The sequence below is a fragment of the Humulus lupulus genome, chromosome 9, assembly GCF_963169125.1.
Source record: "Humulus lupulus chromosome 9, drHumLupu1.1, whole genome shotgun sequence".
NCBI classification, from domain to species: domain Eukaryota; kingdom Viridiplantae; phylum Streptophyta; class Magnoliopsida; order Rosales; family Cannabaceae; genus Humulus; species Humulus lupulus.
In genome coordinates, this window is record NC_084801.1 from 139,290,576 (window position 1) to 139,312,771 (window position 22,196).

Sequence of the window (22,196 nt, forward strand, 5' to 3'; positions counted from 1 at the left end):
GATTGAATGTTGAGTTTAATGAGTATTGAAGCTAGAATTTGTTAGGTTTTGCTGATGGAATCATAGTGGAACTTCTGAAATGGTGGGTTTTTTTGGGTTCAAGGGGTCAGGCCGCGACATTGTTCTTGCTGAGCCACGACCCCTTAGAACACCTGGGTGCCTGGAAGTGGAGGCGCGTCGTGGTGCCCTACAGGCAGGGTCGCGAGGTGTGGGCTAAAATGAGGCAGGGCCTTGTGTTGAGCTAGGGGTCGGGGCATGAGTTCTTAGGGCCGCGGCGCTTGGTGCATTTTGGGGCTTTAAGGAGGTTTTAGGCTCGGGAATTCAATAGTTAAGGCTCGGGATGGATTTTATCACCCGAATTGATAGAATTCAATGCTCCAGAGACTAGACCCAAAGCTATTTAACATATTAGAACTTGATGGATGAATATTGTTGGTGCGTTGTGACTAGGGTTTCAGTGAGGCTCAGACTAGGGTACTGTGCTCGGGACAACTGTGCTTGGAAGCTCGGGACACAGGTAAGAAAACTGCAGTACACGTAGAGCTTGTGTTGCAGGGTACGACCCTATATGATTGTGTTGCAGGGCGTAGCCCCCTTAGATTAGGTTTATTCATGTTTAAGTATATGTTTAATTATGATATGTGTGCTGGGAACGGGGAAGGCCGAGAATGGCAAGGCCGAGTACGGCAAGGGACCGGGAGCAGTGGTTAGCACGCGTAGTGCGAGTTGCCAGGCCGAGACCCTATAGGATACTTGGGATATCCTTACGGTGTAGACTACAAACCCAGGGCCTAGTAAAGCGCCTGGGACGACATGGCCGTATACGTTTAGCCTAATGGTGGCTTTATTATTTGTGAATGTTAAATGTGCATATGTTATCTGCTTGTGAGGGTTTTCTTACTGGGCTTCGGCTCACGGGTGCTCTATGGTGCAGGTAAGGGCAAGGGGAAAGTCGCCCAACCTTGAGTATGGAGAGCGTGATGAGCGGCGCGTACATGTTTGGCCTGTCTGGCTGCCACGACCAGGGGTATTTTGGGAGATGATTGTACTAAACCCAGATTTTGTCGTTTAGTCGACTTTAGTTACATGTTTTAGTTGTAAATATTTCTAAACAGTATGTCGGGATCCCAAATTTTAAACGCTTTATGTTTTTCAGTAAATGGAATTGTTTTCAAAGTTTATGACTTTGTTTATGGTTTAATTACACTTTTGTCTTAAAACCTTGAGTAGCGAGTTAAATGCACGTTTTAAACTCACTTAGTAATGGCTATAAGGAAGTAGGGCGTTACAACTTGGTATCAGAGCAAGCCAAGGTTTATGCTTTCTGGAGAATGACCGAACATGTATGCTCGTTGTCAGTGACAAGCTCGACTCAGGGTGGGAGGTAGTATCCCAGACACAAGACACAGCTGTGATGGAATGGAAAGAATTTAGGCAGCTGTTTAATGAGAAGTATTATTGTGATGTAGCTAAGACTGCCAAGATGAATGAGTTCCTGAATCTTATTCAGGGCAATGCGTCAGTGACTGAATATGCTACCGAATTTGATGAGTTGGCCAAGTTTGCCTTAGACATGGTACCCACAGATATAGTTCGAAAGGAAAGATTTATTCAGGGGTTGAATCCTGGAATAGTTCAGGGCATTAGAGTCGCCCCAGTTTATGAAGTCTCTACCTATGCTCAGGTGGTAGAGAAGGCTCTTGCTGTTGGAAGCATCAGAGATGAGGAAAAGAGTGCCACGAGGCATGGAGCCCAGATAGTGGTACCTCCACTTATTGGAGCAAGTAAGAAGAAAAGCTGGCAGACTCGTCCAGTATGCACGTGGTGCAAGAGGCGGCATTTGGGGGAATGTCGAGCAAGGTCATGTTTCAAGAGGGATTGCCCAAGCCGAGAGGCATAGCGTGAGCTAAGGGGGATAGACAGCTCGATTCCAACTCGAGTGTTTATTCCAGAGCAATCAGAGTCTGAGTCTGAGACTAGCTCCTCGGGGATGACAGGTCAGTCTACTAGTTCCAAGTTGTGAATTATGTTGTTTGTCTTTGGTGCCATGTTATTCTTTTGTTGGTATGTATATAGAGAAAGGTATATGGATGGTAAATGTTGATCACATGGTTATGTTGCGATGGGAAAAGTAGCACGGTATTGGTGACCTAAGAGATAAGTTGAGTTATGGCAAGGACTTATTAGTGGTTTTCATGAGTTAGTTATGACTGACGGGCTTTATTTTGATCCAGGGTTTGGATTGGTTGAGTAACTAAAGAACAGTTTTGAATGGCAAGGAAAGTATAGTAATTCTTGAGCTTGTTAGCGAAGAGTCTTGTGACAATTGGCACTATGCATGGATTCAATATATTTATGATACCGGATGTGAGGGCTGGAGTTTGTGCAAGGAGGTGCATGGAACTCTTAGCCAGTGTGGTGGATACCACTTAGGTTGTGCTAGTGAGATCAAGACAGACTGGACTAGTCTGTGAGTTTTGAATGTATTCCCAAGTGGTCTGCCAGGGCTCTTTTTATGAAAAGGGACTAGAATGGTGTTTGATTTAGTGCCAGAGAGGGAATCAGATCTAAACACAGTTTTGAGTGGCTCAGTGGGGTTGTAAGAATTAAAGAGTTAGTTGCTGAGTAAGATGGAATCCTTTAGGGTGGATCTTGGATCTGGTTAAGACCAGTTAGAGATCAGAGTGAGAAAATTATGTAAGGGATTAAATTGGTATTAGATTAGAGCACTGTGAGTGCTGAGTATATCTTGTGAATTGGGTTGATGCTAAGTGTTTGTGAACCAGATGAATAGTGTATTCAAGGATAGCCTTGAATGAGGTTTATGATCGTCTTGGATGATGGTACAGTGGTGTTTTCTCTGCGAAGAATTGCCAAGAATGTAGAGTGCCTTGGGGACAGGAGTGTCCATGGATGGTAAGAAGATATTTTAGGTGCCTTGGGGAGAAAGTGCTGGGTCTTTATAGACCAGGACCAGTTAGTGGGTTGTTATGACATCCCAGTGATAGAGAAAAGTGATTGCCTATGTAACATGTTGATTAAAGAATCAGACCAGGACTAGATAGAGTTTCTGGCGGGCCGAGTGGCCAGTTTACTGTGTGAGATTATTATCTCAAGAAGGATAGAAAGGAAAGATGATTGAGTGAGCCACAGACGGGTAAGGTTGAATGGGAAGCTTTAGCTGGGTTAGCTAAAGGTTGTTAGTGACAGACATGAATTTATAGTGAGATAGAGGTCGGACTTGGGATCCGATGGATATTGAGATTAACTGAGAGATTCTGGATGAATCTCATGCTACTTCTTTTGTTCGTTTCATTCAAGCATATGTAAAGCTCTTACCTGTTAGCAGGTCGAGACAGTGTATCAGGAAACAACAAAGCCATTACAGCTTTTGGGAATTTCATAGTGGGGAATGAGTGAGCATCGCGATGGGTTTCGCGGTGGGATTCCCAGGTTGATGGATTGAAATGATTTGGCATTAAGTCATTGTGGACTGGTAGTCCAAGTGAGTCTAGTGTATCAGTAAGGACAGGTGAAAAGTATAGCTGATCTACATTTGAATCTCCTTGTGAGAAGGATAGAAAGCCTTCGTGAACTCAGGGTCCATCTTATCAGATGAAGACTCTAATGTTACTACCAGGTTATGGAAGGGTGAGAGACGGCGATGAATAGATAGATGGAATTTTGTACAGATCGTTATTCTCGGGCTGATTATAATCAGAGGGAGAACTGTCCAGTGTTGAAAAGGTCCCTTATGAGATAAGGCTTGGTAGAACATGTTCATAACCTGTACATTGGAATGAGATGGGTGAGATGTTACATCTGGGTCATGAGATGGTTCAGGGGACCATAAAGGTTACTAGAGGTTGGAGCAGGGATGCTCATTTCTCAGATTAAATGGAAAGTGATACTAAATTGAAAAGCAGGAACATGGAGTTCCAGGTAGGAAGTTATGTCTTCCTAAAGAATCACCATGGTAAGGGGTGATGAGTAAAGGCAAGTTGAGCCTAGATTGGTATGCCAGTTTAAGTCCTGGATAGGACTGGTAAAATTATCTTTTGTTGGACCATAGTTTGGGTTCTGATAGTTGTACATTGTTTTGTGCATTTCCATGCAGTGGACATGGGTTGAAAGAACTCATGAGTTGAGTTATGAGATTTTGAGGAACAAAGTATATTGCAGAAACAGTGAGGTCAAGAGAATGACCTGGGAAACTGGAATTGGTTGTGCGGAATTCTTATTCCGGGCTGTTCAGATAAATTTTGAGGATGAAATTTCTGTAAGGAGGGGATAGTTGTAATGCCCCAAATTTCCTAATAAGGTTTAGGACCTTGATTAGGAGGCCGGGAGGGCCATAATTGATTTATTATAGTATTTAATGATTATATGCATGACGATGTGAATTATATTATTATATGATGGTGAATGCATGCATGTGGGCTCATATGTTAATGATGAGGGCATTTTGGTAATTTGGCGTGCTGAGGGCATATTTGTAAATTGGGTGCATATTGTAATATGTGAATGAGATTTCATTATTATGGAGATATATTCGAGCTATGCGGCATGAGACGGTCATATATAATGAGTTAGCGGTTTTACCATAACGGGGTCAATTTTGGGGTAATAGAAATGTCCATTTGGTGATAAATTGGGAATATTTGAGATCAGGGTGAAATTCTGGGACTTTTGACTATAGTGTCCCCGGGGGTGTTTTCGGGACCCCGAGCACTAGGTTTTATTTGAGGTTACTTAAGCTTGAAGTAACTTGACAGATAAGAACGTACGTTAGAAACTTCTCGTTCTCTCTCGAAACACACCGGTTTACCGTTTGAGCTTTTTTGAGGAAATCTTGAGTTCTGGGAGTCGGAATCAAGCGAGGGTCGAGGCATAGCGATCCTAGGAAGGATTAGAAGCTTCTTAACCGAAGGATTTGACGAGAAACAACCCAATCGAAGGTAATCTAAGTTTTAAGTTTTAAGTTTTTAAAGTTTTAAAGCTTAGAATTGGACTTTGTTGATTGTTGAGTTTTTGGTCAGTTTGAGCTTTGGGTTTTGAGGGTTTTGGAGCATTGGGAAGCTTGGGAACTTTGATTTGATGATTGGGGAATGTTTGGGTATGTTTTTGAAAGATTTGGAGTGTTTAAAACGCGTTTGGGAAAGGCCTAGGGTTGGGGGCCGCGGCCTTGTTCTTGTGCGCCGCGGCCCTAGTTCGAAGAAGCAGGTGTCAGGAAATGAGCCTTGTTGGGCGCCGCGACCCTTGCCTCAGAGAACCCTGGGGGCCGCGGCCCAAGGTGCTAGGGCCGCAGCCCTTGCCCTGTTTTCACCCCGTTTGCTCGTTTTGACCCCGGGAACTTAGCTATGGGCCTCAGGAGTGTCCCTACTACTTGGATTAGTTTGGATTGATCTCTTGGGGGCTAGATATTGGTGTGAAACCTTTGATTATCATGTTATTGATGGTGTTTCATACTTGGTTATGATTAGGTGACCGCTAAGGGCTTAAAGGTTGATCGTTCTCAAGGATCGTTCTTATATTGGTACTAGCACGAATCTGAGGTAAGAAAACTGCACCCTGTGTATATGTGACATGCATGGTTATTATGGATGCATGTTGGTTGATTATTGAGCATGACGTGCATGGCTATTATGATGCATGTTGATTGGCTACTGAATATGACATGCATGGCTATGATTGATGCATGTTGGGTGATTAAATGTTGATAGCATAATGAATGCTTGGCAATCTTGCCCATTTGCATATGACTGTTGTTGAGGCATGCTTGATGATTAAGTGAGATGCATGTGATGCATGAGAAACATGTGATTAGGGCATGCCATGAATGATGAATATGAGATTGGCCAGAGCTTGAGTCTCTGAATTTGTGCATGATTATGATTATGCTGGAAACTGTTTAGTGAGCATGCTGAATGCCCTATTCTTGGATAACTGGCATATGATATATGTTGAAAGCATTGCTTACTTGTGTATGGTACTGACTAATTAGTCAGAATCGACAAAAGTGTTAGTATCAGCTGTGAGGCTGTAACTTATTTGTCAGGCTCGGCAGTGTTACTGGACACAGGTCAGGAAGCGCTGACTTATTTGTCAGAACGGCCTTAGCGTGTATCACGCAAGCCAACAGAGATTAGATCTAATCGACTACTAGCATTGAATGACTCAAGGAGCATTAATGCCTGACCGACCCTGAGGGTCGATGAACAAAGTAGAGCTGGAGGCTAGTGGCTTTACCTATCAGCCACTCTCTCGCTAGAAAACAGAGCCTGGAGGCTAGTGGCTTTACCTATCAGCCACTCTCCCGCTACAAAACAGAGCTTGGAGGCCAGTGGCTTACCTAACAGCCACTCTCCCGCTACAAAACAGAGCTTGGAGGCTGGTGGCTTACCTAACAGCCACTCTCCCGCTAGAAAAGAGAGCCTGGAGGCTGGTGGCTCACTTAACAGCCACTCTCCCGCTAGAAAGCAGAGCTTGGAGGCTGGTGGCTTACTTAACAGCCACTCTCCGGCTAAAATCGTGTGATGATCACCCATTGGTTTGAAAGCTTCATGTTCAGTGTGATTATAATGATAATCATTTGATAATGTTTATGAAAGTGTTATGTTTTCTTGCTGGGCTTCGGCTCACGGGTGCTATGTGGTGCAGGTAAAGGCAAGAAGAAGCTGAACCACCCTTGAGTTGGAGGGCTTAGGTGATGACGTGTACATATGCAGCTGCTCGACCGCCACGGTCGAGGTTTAAAGTGGAACTAGGGTTGAACCCTGTTTTGCCGCTTAGAACGGCCTGTTGTAAATATTTTCTGTAATAAACTCTGAATCGTATTTTCGGGATCCCAATGTATATGTTAAACGTTCTAGTGAAACGTTATATCTTAACCAAAATGTTTAATCCCTAAATCGCTAATCATACTTAGATCACGATTTTGGCCAAATGACTCGATTAGCGAGTTTAGCACTATTTACAAGGCACACCGTAACGGTCCCAGGAGTTGGGGCGTTACAAGGACCCTCCACCTGCCCCACAGAATTGGCAACAGATCTTTGCCAAAATGGAAGTAAGACTACAACAAACAGAGGAAGAACTTCGACAATTGAGGCAGTAGGCCCCTCCACAGGTCACTGGGTTTCCAGTTCAGTAGGTTTTGGAGCCAGTGCCAGTTCAATCTGTTGTGGAGAACAAGTGGGAACCTTTATATGAGAGATTCAGAAAACAACATCCCCCCACCTTTCAAGGTGGACCAGACCCACTGTGGGCAGAGCAGTGCATGAATATGGTTTCCTCCATCCTGGATTTTATGAGGGTGCAAGGATATGAGAGGGTAGCTTTTGCCAGGTACATGTTCAGAGAGGATGCCCGCATCTAGTGGGATGTAGTAGTTCAGAGGAGGAATATGACTTTTATGACTTGGGAAGAATTCAAGAACATCTTTAATGAGAAATACTACAGTGTTGCAGTCCGAGCTACGAAGGTTAACGAGTTCATCAATTCGACACAGAATCGGTTGACCGTTATGGAGTATGCTCTGAAATTTGACCGGTTAGCAAAGCTTGAGCCAAATTTAATGCCGACAGATGCAGCAAGAAGAGACAGATTTGTACGGGGATCGAACGTTATGATCGCCTATGATGTGAAGATCACTTTGGATCCAGAGACTACTACCTATGCTCGGGTTGTGGACAAGGCCCTTACAGGTGAGGGGGTCGAGGATCAGATTTGGAGAGAGAGTGTCGTTAGGCGCGATGCCAGGAGGATGGTGCCTCCTTTTATGGGATCCATTTGGGGTAGTGGCTCCATTGAGCAGAAGAGGAAGGCCCCAGATTCCTTTATTCCTCCCAGTTTGGATAGGAGGGCACGAGATGCTTCTAGTGGCCATCAAGGCGAAGGTGACAACTGGAAGAGTTTTCCAGTGTGTCCCCGGTGTAGACGAAGACATCAGGGTGAGTACAGGGCTAGGGCCTGCTTTTTCTGTGGGAGTGCCAATCATTTGAAGAAGGACTGCCCACAAGCCAGGAAAGAGGAGCCGAAGCAGGGTGACAGTCTCGTTCCTGCCAGAGTGTTTACCTTGACTCAAACTGAGGCGAAGGCTAGCCCCTCGGCTGTGACAGATCATATTTCTAGTGTTGGGTTTTCTTATACTGCCTTGATTGATTCGGGAGCTACTCATTCGTTTGTATCTGCTAGAGTGATAGATCAACTGTGTAGACCTAGTGTTTTGTATGCTAGAGGTTTTCAGACTTTGTTGCCGACTGGGGAACTGGTAGTCTCTAGGAGATGGATTAGAGCTTTACCAGTAGAGGTAGATGGTAGGGAGTTGTCTGTTGATCTGATTGAGCTAGTAATGGATGACTTCGATATGATCCTAGGGATGGATTGGCTATCAAAGTATGGGACGATGATTGACTGCAAGCATAGGATGGTGACTTTTGAACCAGAAGGGGAGGTACCCTTTGTATTTGTGGGAACAGCTAGTGGACCGCGAGTACCTATGATTTCAGCACTGAAGGCTAGAGACCTGATGAAGGGAGGTTGCATAGGATTCCTAGCGAATGTTGTTAATACCTCTAAGGTTGTGTCGGTTGGACTGGGGAGACCAGATTGGTATGTGAGTTACTGAATTTATTTCCAGCAGATCTGCCAAGGCTGCCACCGCAGTGGGAGATTGATTTTGTTATAGAGTTGGTACCAGGGGCAGAGCCAGTATCTAGGACACCTTACAGAATGGCTCCGGCGGAGTTGAAGGAGTTAAAGAATCAGTTGCAGGAGTTACTAGATTTGGGGTTAATCAGACCGAGTTTCTCGCCATGGGGTGCTCCGGTGTTGTTTGTCAAGAAGAAGGATGGATCTCTTAGGATGTGTATTGACTACAGGGAGTTGAACAAGTTGACCATTAAGAACAAGTATCCACTGCCTAGGATCGACAATTTATTTGACCAGCTATAGGGAAGGACAATATTTTCCAAGATTGATCTCCGGTCAGGTTACCATCAGTTAAGGATCAAGGAGGAGGACACACCAAAGACCGCTTTCCACACGAGATATGGGCACTATGAATTCCTCATTATGTCCTTTTGATTAACCAATGCCCCAGCAGCTTTTATGGACATGATGAATAGGGTTTTCAAGGACTATTTAGACAAGTTTGTGATTGTGTTCATCGACGACATTCTGGTATACTCTCAGTCAGAGATAGAGCATCAGCAGCATCTACGTTTGGTGTTGCAGCGGTTAAGGGAGCATAGGTTATATGCTAAGTTTAGCAAGTGCGAGTTCTAGTTACCGCAAGTTACATTTCTGGGCCATATCGTCAGTAAGGAGGGGATTCTGGTTGACCCAAGTAAGATTGAGGCAGTGAGAGACTAGCCTAGACCAAGCAGTGTTTCGGAAGTGAAGAGGCTTCTAGGATTGGCAGGGTATTATCAACAGTTTGTTGAGGGGTTCTCTAGGATAGCTATGCCATTGATAGAATTGACAAGGAAGAAGACAAAGTATGTTTGGATAGATAGATGTGAGTATAGTTTCAAAGAATTGAAGCGGCGACTGATCACTGCGCCAGTGTTGAGTTTGCCGACAGAAAATGAGAAGTTCATAGTTTATTGTGATGCTTGCAAACAAGGTTTAGGGTGTGTGCTAATGCAAATTGGGAAGGTCATAGCCTACGCATCGAGACAGTTAAAGGAGTATGAGCAGAGATATCCCATGCATGATCTAGAATTGGCAGTGGTGGTATTCGCACTTAAGATTTGGAGACATTATCTGTATGGTGAGAAGTACGAGATATACACCGACCATAAGAGTTTGAAGTACTTCTTTACCCAGAAGGATCTGAATATGCGCCAGAGACGGTGGCTGGAGTTGGTTTAGGATTATGATTATGATATCCTATACCATCCTGGAAAAGCTAATGAAGTTGTTGATGCATTGAGTCGGAAAGGCCCAGGACATTTGTTCAGTTCGAGACAGATATCCGATAAGCTAGCAGAGGAGATGACTAGAGCGGGTATAGAGTTGGTGGTTGGTCAATTAGCCAACATCACTCTTCAGTCTACACTCCTTGAGAGGATCAAGGAGGCACAGGGGAATGATTTCCAGTTGAAGGGTCACAGGGAGAACATCTTAGTCGGAGCGGCTAAGGAATTCTCTATCTCGGAGATGGGGTTAATGAAGTACAAGGGTCGGATCTGTGTTCCGATGGATTCTGATATCCGGCGGGAGATCTTCGATGAAATGAATACCACTCCCTATTCCTTACATCTAGGTACGACGAAGATGTATCAGGATCTGAGAGCTTTGTATTGGTGGTCGGGCATGAAGAGGGGTGTGGTGGATTACGTGGCCAAGTGCTTAACTTGTCAGTAGGTCAAGGCTGAACATCAGAGGCCAGCGGGGTTGCTACAGCCTCTAGGGATTCCAGAGTGGAAGTGGGAAGATATCGCCATGGACTTTGTGGTTGGTTTGCCGAAGACCGTGGGATAGCTTGACTCAGTGTGGGTGATTGTGGATAGGTATACCAAGTCTGCCCACTTCTTACCTGTCAGGATGACTTATATTGTGGAGAAGTATGCCGAGTTATATGTGAAGGAAATTGTTCGACTTCATGGGGCTCCGAGGTCGATAGTATCCGACAGGGACCCCACCTTCACCTCCAAGTTTTGGGAGAGTTTGTAGAAGGCTATGGGCACACAGTTATGGTTTAGTACCGCTTATCATCCTCAGACTGATGGTCAGACTGAGAGGACGATTCAAATACTGGAGGACATGTTACGAGCCTGTGTGCTAGATTTTGGGGGATCTTGGAGTAAGTTTCTCCCTTTGATTGAGTTCTCGTATAATAACAGTTATCAGGCGACTATCGGAGTGGCTTCGTATGAGATGTTTTATGGGAGGAAGTGCAAATCACCTATCCATTGGGATGAGATGGGTGAGAGGAGTTATTTGGGTCCTAAGATGGTTCAGAGGACCAATGAAGCGATTGAAAAGATTAGAGCACAAATGCTTGCCTCCCAGAGTCGTCGGAAGAGTTACTCAGACCTGAAACGCAGGAGCGTGGAATTTCAGGTTGGTGACCATGCGTTCCTTAAAGTTTCACCTTCGAGGGGAGTGAAACGATTTGGTGTTCGGGGCAAGCTAAGCCCTAGGTTTGTTGAGCCCTTCGAGATTCTGGAACGGGTTGGGGAGGTAGCTTATAGGTTGGCAATGCCTCCAGCCTTATCAGGCGTTCATAATGTTTTTCACGTATCCATGCTTCAGAAGTATGTGTCTGATTCGACGCATATACTGAGTTATGAGAATTTGGAGCTGGACCAGGATTTGTCTTATGAGGAGAAGCCGGTTCAGATTCTTGATTGGAAGGAAAAAGTCTTCCGGAGCAAGACCATCGCCTTGGTGAAAGTGCTGTGGAGGAACAACAAGGTTGAGGAGGCGATGTGGGAACTTGAGTCAAAAATACGGGAGCAGTATCCCGAGTTGTTCAGGTAATTTCGAGGATGAAATTTCTGTAAGGAGGGGATAATTGTAATGACTCAAATTTGCTAATAAGGCTTAGGGCCTTGATTAGCGTGCCTGGAGGGCAATAAGTGGTTTATTGTTATAATATGTGAATTTGTGTGAATATGTGATTAGTGATGCATGTTTAGGTGAATTAAATATGCATGTGGGCCCCGTTTGGTTAGTAGGGGCATGTTTGTAATTTTAGCCCGTTGAGGGCATAAATGTGATAATAGAAACAATTGTGATATATCTGTGTTGCACGATCCGAGACCGTCCTAGGGAGCGGTTACGTTGAAAGTCACAACGGGGTCGAAAATCCGACTCGAGGCGAGTCGAGGGGTATTTCAGGTATTAGATGTTTTATGGGGTTATCGGGTTATGGAAATAAATATTTGGAAATATATTTGAAGATCGAATGTTTAGGAGGGAATATTGGGGAAATTTACCATTTTTCCCTCGGGGACGTTTTTGGTACCCCGAGCCTTGAGGTAACCTTAGAGACTAAGTTTAATAAAACAAAACATAAGAATTTTTCGGAACTTTGTGAACCAACCCAAACCTCTCTTCCTTCTCTCTTGTTTTCTCTCAACCTTACCAAGGGGAGACTTTGCAAATCAAGCTAGGATTTGAGCTTTAAACTTGGAGAATTGTTCAGCATCACTTTGAGGATTCAAACAGAGGCTAAGGTAAGCATCAACTGTGATTTTAGCTAGTTAATTTAATGGTTAATGACTAGCTTTCTTAGTTCCTTTGAGGTTTTGAAGTTGAAGATTGAATGTAATGCCTCGAATCCCTAATGTGGTTTAGTGGCGGTTTAGTAGGCCGGGAGGGCCATAACTGTTTAATTGTGCCATTAAATGAATATATGCATGTTTATGTGAATTATATTATAATATGATGTTATATGCATGCATGTGGGTCCACATTTGAGTATTATGATATTTTGATAATTTGGCCCGTTAAGGGTATAATGTATATTTGGGTGCATATTGTGAATTATGAATGAGATCCCATTATTATGGAGATATATTCAAGATATTCGGCATGAGACGGTCCTATATAATGGAATAGCGGTTTTGTCATAACGAGGTCAATTATTGGGTAATAGGAATGTTATTTGATGATAAATTGGGAGTTATTGAGATCAGGGTGAAATTCTGGAAGTTTTGACTATAATGTCCCCGGGGAGGTTTTTGGGACCCCGAGCACTAGGTTTTATTTGAGGTTACTTAAGCTTGAAGTAGCTTGTCAGATAGAACGTACGTTAGAAAACCTCTCGTTCTCTTTCTGTAGTTCATTTTTACCGTTCGAAGCCTTTTCGAAGAAATCTCGAGTTCTAGGAGTCGAAATCAAGCGAGGATTTAGGCATAGCAATCCGAGGAAAGATTAGAGGCTTCTTGACCAAAGGATTTGACGAGAAACAACCTAATCAAAGGTAATCTAAGTTTAAAGTTTTGAGTTTTTAGAGTTTCTAAGCTCTTAATTGGATTTTGTGAACCGTTGAGTTTTTGGTTTGATTGAACCTTGGGTTTTGATGGTTTTGGACCATTGGGAAGCTTGGGAACTTTGATTTGATGATTTGTTAATGTTTAGGACGAGATTGGGCATGTTCTGGGTTGGGCGCCGCGGCCCTGTTCTTGGAGAGCCACGGCCCTAGCTCGAAGAAGCAGGTGGGGGAATTTGCTCTTGTTGGGCACCACGGCCCTTGCTTCAGTGGTGGCTAGGGGCTGCGGCCCAAGGTGCTAGGGCCGCAGCTCTTGAGCAGGGTTGAGGCCATTTGTGTGTTTTGACCCTGGGAACATAGTTTTAGGCCTCGGGATTGTTCCTACTACTTGGATTATTTTGTATTGATGTCCCGGAGGCTAGATATTGGTCTGGGAACCTATGTTGATCATTTTTATTGATGATGTCCCGTGTTTGGTTATGACTAGGTGACCGCTAAAGGACTAAAAGTTGATCGTTCTCTGAGGTCGTTCTTTTATTCATTTTAGCTCGAATCTGAGGTAAGGAAACTGCACCTTGTGTATATATGGCATGCGTGATTGTTATTGAGGCATGTTGATTGTTAAATGTGGACGTGCATTGCATATTAAATGCTAGTGAGTACTATTTACTGGTATATGGCATTGACTAGTCAGGGATACTGACCTAAGAGTCAGAAACGGCATAAGCGTCCTGAACGCAGGGCCGAATGAAGATTAGATCTAATCGATATCAGCATTGAATGGCTCTAAGGCATTAATGCTGGACCGACCCTAAGGTCGATGAAACTTATAAGCGCTTGGCTAATCTAAGACTAGTTACTCAGAGCCAGGGCCTAATGAAAGGTTCACATACCTGTTAAGTCCCGGTGACTCTATCGTCACAAGGCTAAAGGGAGCTATTCCCAATTTAGTGACTTTTGCGACTGCCACCTATCTATTTTGGACTGATAGTCCTGAATGATTATTATGATCATTGTTGATATTATATCATGCTATATTGTGTTTTCTTGCTGGGCCTCGACTCATGGGTGCTATGTGGTGCAGGTAAAGGGAAAGAAAAGCTCACCCAGCCTTGAGTGGAGAGCTTAGGTGGTGATGTGTACATATGTGACCACTTGACTACCACGGCCAAGGAGTTCTCAGAGGAACTAGGGGGGGTTACCCTATTTTTCCGCTTAGGTCAACGAGTTTGTAAATTTGAAACAGTAGTGACCATTTGAGTTGTAAATAACTTGTAAATGTTTTGATAAGCTCATGAGCAGTTATATACTTAATAAAAGATACCCTTTCCTGGTTATTGTTTTTCACCTTAACCTGTTAATAACACTTAGAGCACGTTTTTAACCAAAGGACTCGGGTAGCAGGTCAAATTTCCGGTTCACCGTTCACCGTAACTGTTCTGGGGTAACCAGGGCGTTACATTGAATGTTGAGTTTAATGAGTTTTGAAGCTAGAATTTGTTAGGTTTTGCTGCTGGAATCATAGTGGAACTTCTGAGATGACTAAATTAAGTTGTTAGAATGATTTTAGGGGTAATTGGCTTGGTTTTGGTAGAGAAACTGGTGGGTTTTTCAGGGTTCGAGGGGTCGGGCCACGGCATTGTTCTTGCTAATCCGCGGCCCCTTTGAACACCTGGGCACCTAGAAGTGGAGGCGCGGCCACGGTACGTGTGGGCTGAAATGAGGCAGGGCCTCGGGTTGAGCTAGGGGCCACAATGTTTGGTGCATTTTGGGGCTTTAAGGAGGTTTTAGGCTCGGGATGGATTTTATCACCCGAATTGATAGAATTCAATGCTCCGGAGACTAGAATTATGACCCAAAGCTATTTAACATATTATAACTTGATGGATGAATATTGTTGGTTCGTCGTGACTAGGGTTTCAGCGAGGCTCGGACTAGGGGACTGTGCTCAGGACAACGGTGCTTGGAAGCTCGAGATACAGGTAAGAAAACTGCAGTACCCATAGAGCTTGTGTTGCAGGGTACGACCCTATATAATAGTGTTGCAGGGCGTAGCCCCTTTAGATTGGGCTTATTCATGTTTAAGTATATGTTTGATTATGCTATGTGTGCATATATGTGAATAAATGGCAAGGGTCAGGAACGGCGAGGGCCAGGAATGGCGAAGGCTGAGTACGGTAAGGGACTGGGAGCAGCGGTTAGCACACGGAGTGCGAGTTGCCAGGGTGAGACCCTATAGGATACCTGGGATATCCTTATGGTGTAGACCGCAAACCCAGGGCTTGGTAAAGCGCCTGGGACGGCATGGCCGTATACATTTAGCCTAATGGTGGCTTTATTATTTGTGAATGTTAAATATGCGTATGTTATCTGCTTGTGAGGGTTTTCTTGTTGGGCTTCGACTCACGGGTGCTCTATGGTGCAGGTAAGGGCAAGGGGAGAGTCGCCCAACCTTGAGTATGGAGAGCGTGATGATGGCGCGTACATGTTTGGCCTGCCTGGCTGCCACAGCCAGAGGTATTTTGGGAGATGATTGTACTAAACCCAGATTTTGTCGTTTAGCCGACTTTAGTTACATTTTTTAGTTGTAAATATTTCTAAATGGTATGTCGGGATCCCAAATGTTAAACGCTTTATGTTTTTCAGTAAATGGAATTGTTTTCAAAGTTTATGACTCTGTTTATAGTTTAATTACACTTTTGTCTTAAAACCTCGATTAGGGAGTTAAATGCACGTTTTAAACTCACTTAGTAACGGCTCTAAGGAAGTAGGGTGTTACAGAGAGAGAGAGAGAGAGTTCCTTCTAATTCTGGTGGGTTCTAGTATCTAAGGCCAACAAAGTCTATCCCCTAACTGAAAAGTCCAAAATGCCTTTTAGATATAACCTTGTCCTTTAATGGCCCCAAGGGCAATCCCGTCATTTACCACATCCCACTAATTCATCGAGTGTTCCTACAAATCCCCATTAAATCCCAACATACCCAAATAATTGCTAAGTAACTACCCATTATCCAGTAAACCCTAGGCACATTCCAAGTTCTCAAAAACACCCCTAGGCTTACCCTAAGTCGGGTATCTGACCCCGTTGTGACTATTCCGCTCCCTAGGATCGTGTCGGACCACAAATCTCAAATATATCCCCATAACATTGGGTTCTCACTCATAACACATGCACAATTGCATTTATGCCCTCAATGGGCCAAAATTACAAACACGTCCCTATTCACAAAAATGGGTCCACATGCATATTTAATACACACAATCATGCATGTCTAATCACATTACCACATAATTCATTTATAACACATCATTACGCACAAAATCCATTACTCACTCATAAAATCCCAATTAGGCCCTCCAGGCACTGTAGTCAAGGCACTCATCCTTAATATCAAATTCGGAACGTAACATTAAGTTCTCGGTAATCGATGCACATTCTCATACTTCCATCCTTCTTTTTCACAAACAGGACTTGTGCCCCCTTGGAAAATGACTAGGTCGTATGAACCCCTTGTCCAACAATTCTTGTAGTTGGGTCTTGAGTTCCTTCAACTCTACAGATTCCATTTGGTAGGGTGCTTTAGGTATGTGTGTTGTCTCTGGTGCAAGTTCGATCATGAATTCAATTTCTCTATCTGGGGGTAATCCAGGTAAATCTTCAGGAAACACTTCCGGAAACTCACAAACAATGTGGACATTTTTTGGTTTCAACTCTGTCTCCTTAGATTTATCCACCACACTTGCCAAATATGCCGAACACCCATGCCGCATTATGTTCCGAGCTTCCAATGTTGGTATAATGGGTGTACGAACTCCTGTCGCTTCTCCCTTAAAAGAAAAGAGTTCTTCTTCTTCCAGTCTGAATTCTATGGTCTTTAGCCGACAATCTATCGCTGCTCAATATTTTGCTAACTAATCTATGCCAAGTATAGCGTCATAGTCTGGTATGTCTAAATCTATGAGGTCTGCTGGGCATTCTCTGCCCTTAACTATTATAGAAACTGATTGTAACCATCTAGTTGACAACATAATGTCTCCTAATGGTAGCATTGTACTAAAACTACGCTCAAACAGTTTACATGGCATACCCAGTTTATCAATTACATTCATAGCAATATAAGAGTGGGTCACTCAATAATTAATAAGGACTCTACATGTCATACCAGAAATAGGGAGCTAACTTGTGACCACGATACTACTTCTGGCTGCTTCCCTTTGGGTTAATGCAAAGACCCTTACTGGCACTATATTATTTTTACTGCCCTGCCCTGTTTTCCACTGTGGGCAATCCTTCTTCATATGGCTTTCCTGACCACACTTGTAACAATTGTTGGCATCGGCCTGACATTTGTCCCAAATGTCGACGTGAGCATTTAGGGCAACTGCGATGTTCAACTTTGTTTACTTGGTGGTTTCTGCGGTTACGATCATTGTTGTGACTATTATGGTTGTTGTGGTGGTTATGATTGTTGTGGTTATTGTCATTCGTGGTTGGGGGTCTAGGCCTCTTGTCATTGCCACTGTTATGTCCTTCATGGGCCTTCCTCTTGTTGCCCTCATGGAAGCCCTTGTTTCGATTGGCCTCCCTTCTTCCAGCACTGTCTTTCCAAATACGGTCCTCCAAGTACTCTGCTTCAAGTGCCTTATCCAAAACCTCAGCATAACTAACAACCTCAACATTGGTCATCTTGACATCTCTAGCAAATATAGACCTAAGTCCCCTCATAAACCTTTGGCCTCGCATAGCTTCGATTGGTATTATTTTAGGTGCAAGCCTAGCCAACCTGTCAAACTTCTGAGCGTAATCGGTAACGGAAAGGTTCCCTTGAACCAAAGTCACGAACTTGTCCACCCTGGTTGCCAATACAGCTGCACTGCAGTACTTTTTTCCAAATGCTTGAACAAAGTCTGTCTAGGTCATAGTGTTCAAGTCACGAGCTTGCTTCACCATATTATTGCTTCCAACTTGAGTAGGTGAGCTGCATACGAAACCCTTTGATGATCGTTTAGCTCCATATGGTCAAAGAAAACTTCTACTGACTTTAACCAATCTTCTGCAACCATAGGGTCAACTTTCCCTTCAAAACTAGGTGGGGCTTGCTTCCTGAAACGCTCATAGACTGGCTGGAATCCATAAGCTAGGCAGTGGAGCATGTGGTAGCACTAGAGGCTCACAATGTGCCACCAATACCTAGGGCACTTGGGGTACTTGTCTAGCTTGAGCCAACTCCTTGTCCCTTCGCCTTAACTATTCCCTTAATCTTTCTATTTCTACTACCAAATCCACAGCCGATGCAGCTGGGGCTACTGGTTGGGCTAATGGCATTCTTAGGTCAAGGATTTCTGCAGCGTTGGGACTTGCAGAGGCACCTCTTCCTCGGCCTCTCCCCCTTCCCCTACCTCCTCTTGCTCATCTTCCTCTTGTCGACATTGTGAAATTCTAAGGCACGAAAAGAAAGTCATAAGAAAGGATAAATCTCATAAAGGTTTGGTTACTTACAGTATATCATGAATGTTATCATACATTCTCATATCCACACCATTTAGAGTTTGCAAGAGAGAAAAATATTAAACCATAATATCCAAAGTTTGCTCAAAATTACCCCATAAATTCAAACATCCAACAAAGGGTCTAAATAAAACCATAATAAAATCTATAGGTGTTTAAGGGGTTTTTTTTTTCAAAAAAAGTCCCATTTTATTTAGTAACATTTATTGAAGGAAATTGAAACGGAATGTAGTCCTCAATCATGGACTCGTCCCCTGAGATGTAATCGAAGACGTCTTCAAGAATGTGGAAGTAGTCAAGAGCGCTAGCCAATGTCCTCATCCTTACGCTCACTTTTGGTATGGCGTGTATTACTTCTTGACGTGAGATCTCCCCTTCCACGTCATGCACCATCTCGAATCATTCCTCCATCTCTCCATCATCATTCTTAACCAGGACCACCTACAAACGATTAAAATTGTAATTGTCCACGAGGTCGTAAATAGTGTATTCGATTGTGTCGAAGGCCAAATTGTTCTTGACGACGTCGTGCCATGCTATGGTCAACTGATGGAGAGCCTCAAGAAATATAGACAGTGATTCCCTCAGCACCCAATATTTCACAATGAGCCAAAGCAACACTCCTCTCCTGTTAATCAACCCTTGGATACGCTCGCAAACCACCGATGTCATTTTCAGTACGGCGATCCTCTAATTGTCGTGATCCTCGTCGAGTTGTACCTTAGGTATAGCGCAAATCTCTTTGAGTAACTGTTTCTTAGTGGTCCTAATGATATGAGGCATCTTTCTATACTGCAATTTACAAAACTAAAAATTTAAAACAAGGAAAGCAGATAACAATTAAAGCAAGTACTTACGATATAGTGAGGTAAGATTTTCCCGTCTTTAGCATGTATGGGGAGGGTCCTTGGAAACATGAACGACCGACTCTGATACCATTTGTAAAGCACCCTAATCTATTACTTTATAAAAACATCGCTCAACTCATAGTTAATAGAAAAATGTCACTTTAAGAAAAAACTCAATGGGGCTTTGGTAAAACATGCATATTGGGCCCAATAGTTGAAAAATAAAATAAGGTATCTTTATGCAAAGTAAAAAATAAAGTTTAAGTCCCACTGACGTAATTAAAAATAAAATTCATAACATAGTGTTCTTTTATTCTTGGCATTCACATTGATCGTTGTACGTTCATAGGATACCCCACGCCATACATACTCAGACATCGCAATTCCCCACATTATAGAGTGTGCTAGGGAGAAACCCTATTGTATACTTAAAAGGGGGAAAGTATGGGGGTGAGCTAAAAGCCCAGTATGGAAGTACAACAATACAACAATATCAAGAAAAAACACAATAAGAGCATGTATTGTAAGTCAGGGCAATGCATAACATCATCACACCCATATTTCATAATCTCAAATGAAATCATAGTCATACGTCACATTCATACATCATAAACATACTCTTTGTGAACATGGCACCTCTATTGTCCATGTCACATCTTGAGGTTACTAGTATAACATAGGCTAGTAAAACGTCTTCTACGAGGTAAACATGATCTCAGATCCTTGAATAACCTTGGCGTGTCCACCCTTTGAGTTACATCATATCTTTAGTAACTCATTTGTTGCGTTGCGTTCAACATGCTAGAAACCTTTTCTTTTCATTCATCATACAAGCACATGTAATACAGTTCACATCAAAACATAGAAATTACATGATTCATAACACTTGTCTTATCATGGCATATCAAACGTAGAACTTACAACTTTCATAACACTTGGCTCATCATGACATGTCGAAGCATAGAACTTACATTTTCCACAACACTTCATTTCTTGCAACATAACAAGTCACACATTTCATAGCATAATACATAGAAAATTCTATTTAACTTCCTTACCTCAGGTCCAAGCAAAGTAATTGTGAAACGTCACAACGATCCTATAATCATAGTCAAATGTTCGTCTTTTAAATCACATAAGAATACTCATGTCCAACATACATACCCCACGTGTGCATGAGCTATGCACACATAGCACAAATTGCACTACAATTTCAAACATGCGATAATTCCACGTAAAATCATAAAGAATAATGCTAATTTTACCAATCAACCTTTCATGGTTACAATATAAAAATCACATGTTTGAATAATAAGCGTATTTTTTAACATAAAATTACATTTGCATGTAACATGCATATGTGAGAGTATTCTTAAAATTTAACCTTTTAAGTCAACAATTTTTACTTGGTTATCTCATTGCCGTTTCTTTTAAAAAAATTCAGCAAGCAAAATTCTTCACCACTTAATTATTATTTTATTTAACCACACATTTGTGATTCAAAACTTCATTACAAAATATTTACTTTTATAAGATAATTCATGCAGTCTTTTAATTTCTCAAGAATTAATAATTCCATCTATTATTTAAATAGCATTTAAAAAATTGTGACAAATTTTGTATGACTAAATAAATTTTTTGTTTTCTTATAGAAAAATAATTTTACTTATCTAAAAAAATTTGCATATTTACAAATGGGAAAATACATAAATAAAGTGTGGAAAAAAATTACATTTTCATATATGAAATCTAAGACTTAATTTATTAGAGTGTATGACTTACTTATCTTAATTTACAAGATATTTTCTATTAATAAACCAAAATTCCAGCAAACTAATTATTTGTTTAAGTCACAAAATTGATTTTAAGCCATACTCTTTTCACAATTTAAAAAAAAAACAGCATATATAAGTGTGAAAATACATATTTAAATTTTGAAAATATCACATTTATCATATACATAGTTTAAGATTTAATTTATTTGATACCCTTGTCTTACTTATCTCATTTAAAAGACATTTTCTTCCTATTAACCAAAATTTTCTAGCAACTATTTTATTCAATTAAAGTCACACACATGAATCATCCACCATACTTCTTTTATAAAATCCAAAAAAAAAAAACTACATGTTTTTAATTAGTTTTAAAAGTCCCATTAAAATGATAGAAAATAATATTTTGATCACATTGGTTATAAAATATTAATTTAGGAAATACTTTTATATTTTAAATTCCTAAATCAATTATCACAACATGAAAAAAAAAATAGCAAGTAATATTCATGTAAAAATTCATCTTAATCATGTTGCACCATTCCCTAACACGTGTTTCTATCATCTCATGCATTCTATAAACAAAGCTTAGGATCAAAACTACATATACAAAACTAAATCAACAGTTGTAAGGAACTTAATACCAATTTGCAATCTTAACAAAATAACATAACATGTTTCTAATGATTATAAGTGACATCAAATCATAAAAAAAAATGAATCGACATGCTATAAAATTCCCCTAGGCTGAAACCTTCATAGACCAAAATCAACCAAATCTCTTCATGTTTAAAACATTATCATATATTAGTATATCAAAAACCAAAACTCTTGGATGTGTCTACCATCATCCTTGCATGCTTTTAGATATAACTTTAAAATCAAACAAATCATAGCATCATAACATAGGGAAAAACTCTAGGTGTCATAACATCAATATCACCATGCTCATGATTCTAATATCAAAACAATATCAATAACAAGAGATCAACATAGTTTCCTTGTCAACATCAATCCATATTCAAAAACCATAAACCATCATTAACACCAAATCAAACACAAAAATAAAAATGGATCCATTACTTCTCTTGATTGTAGAATCAAGAACACAATAGCGACAA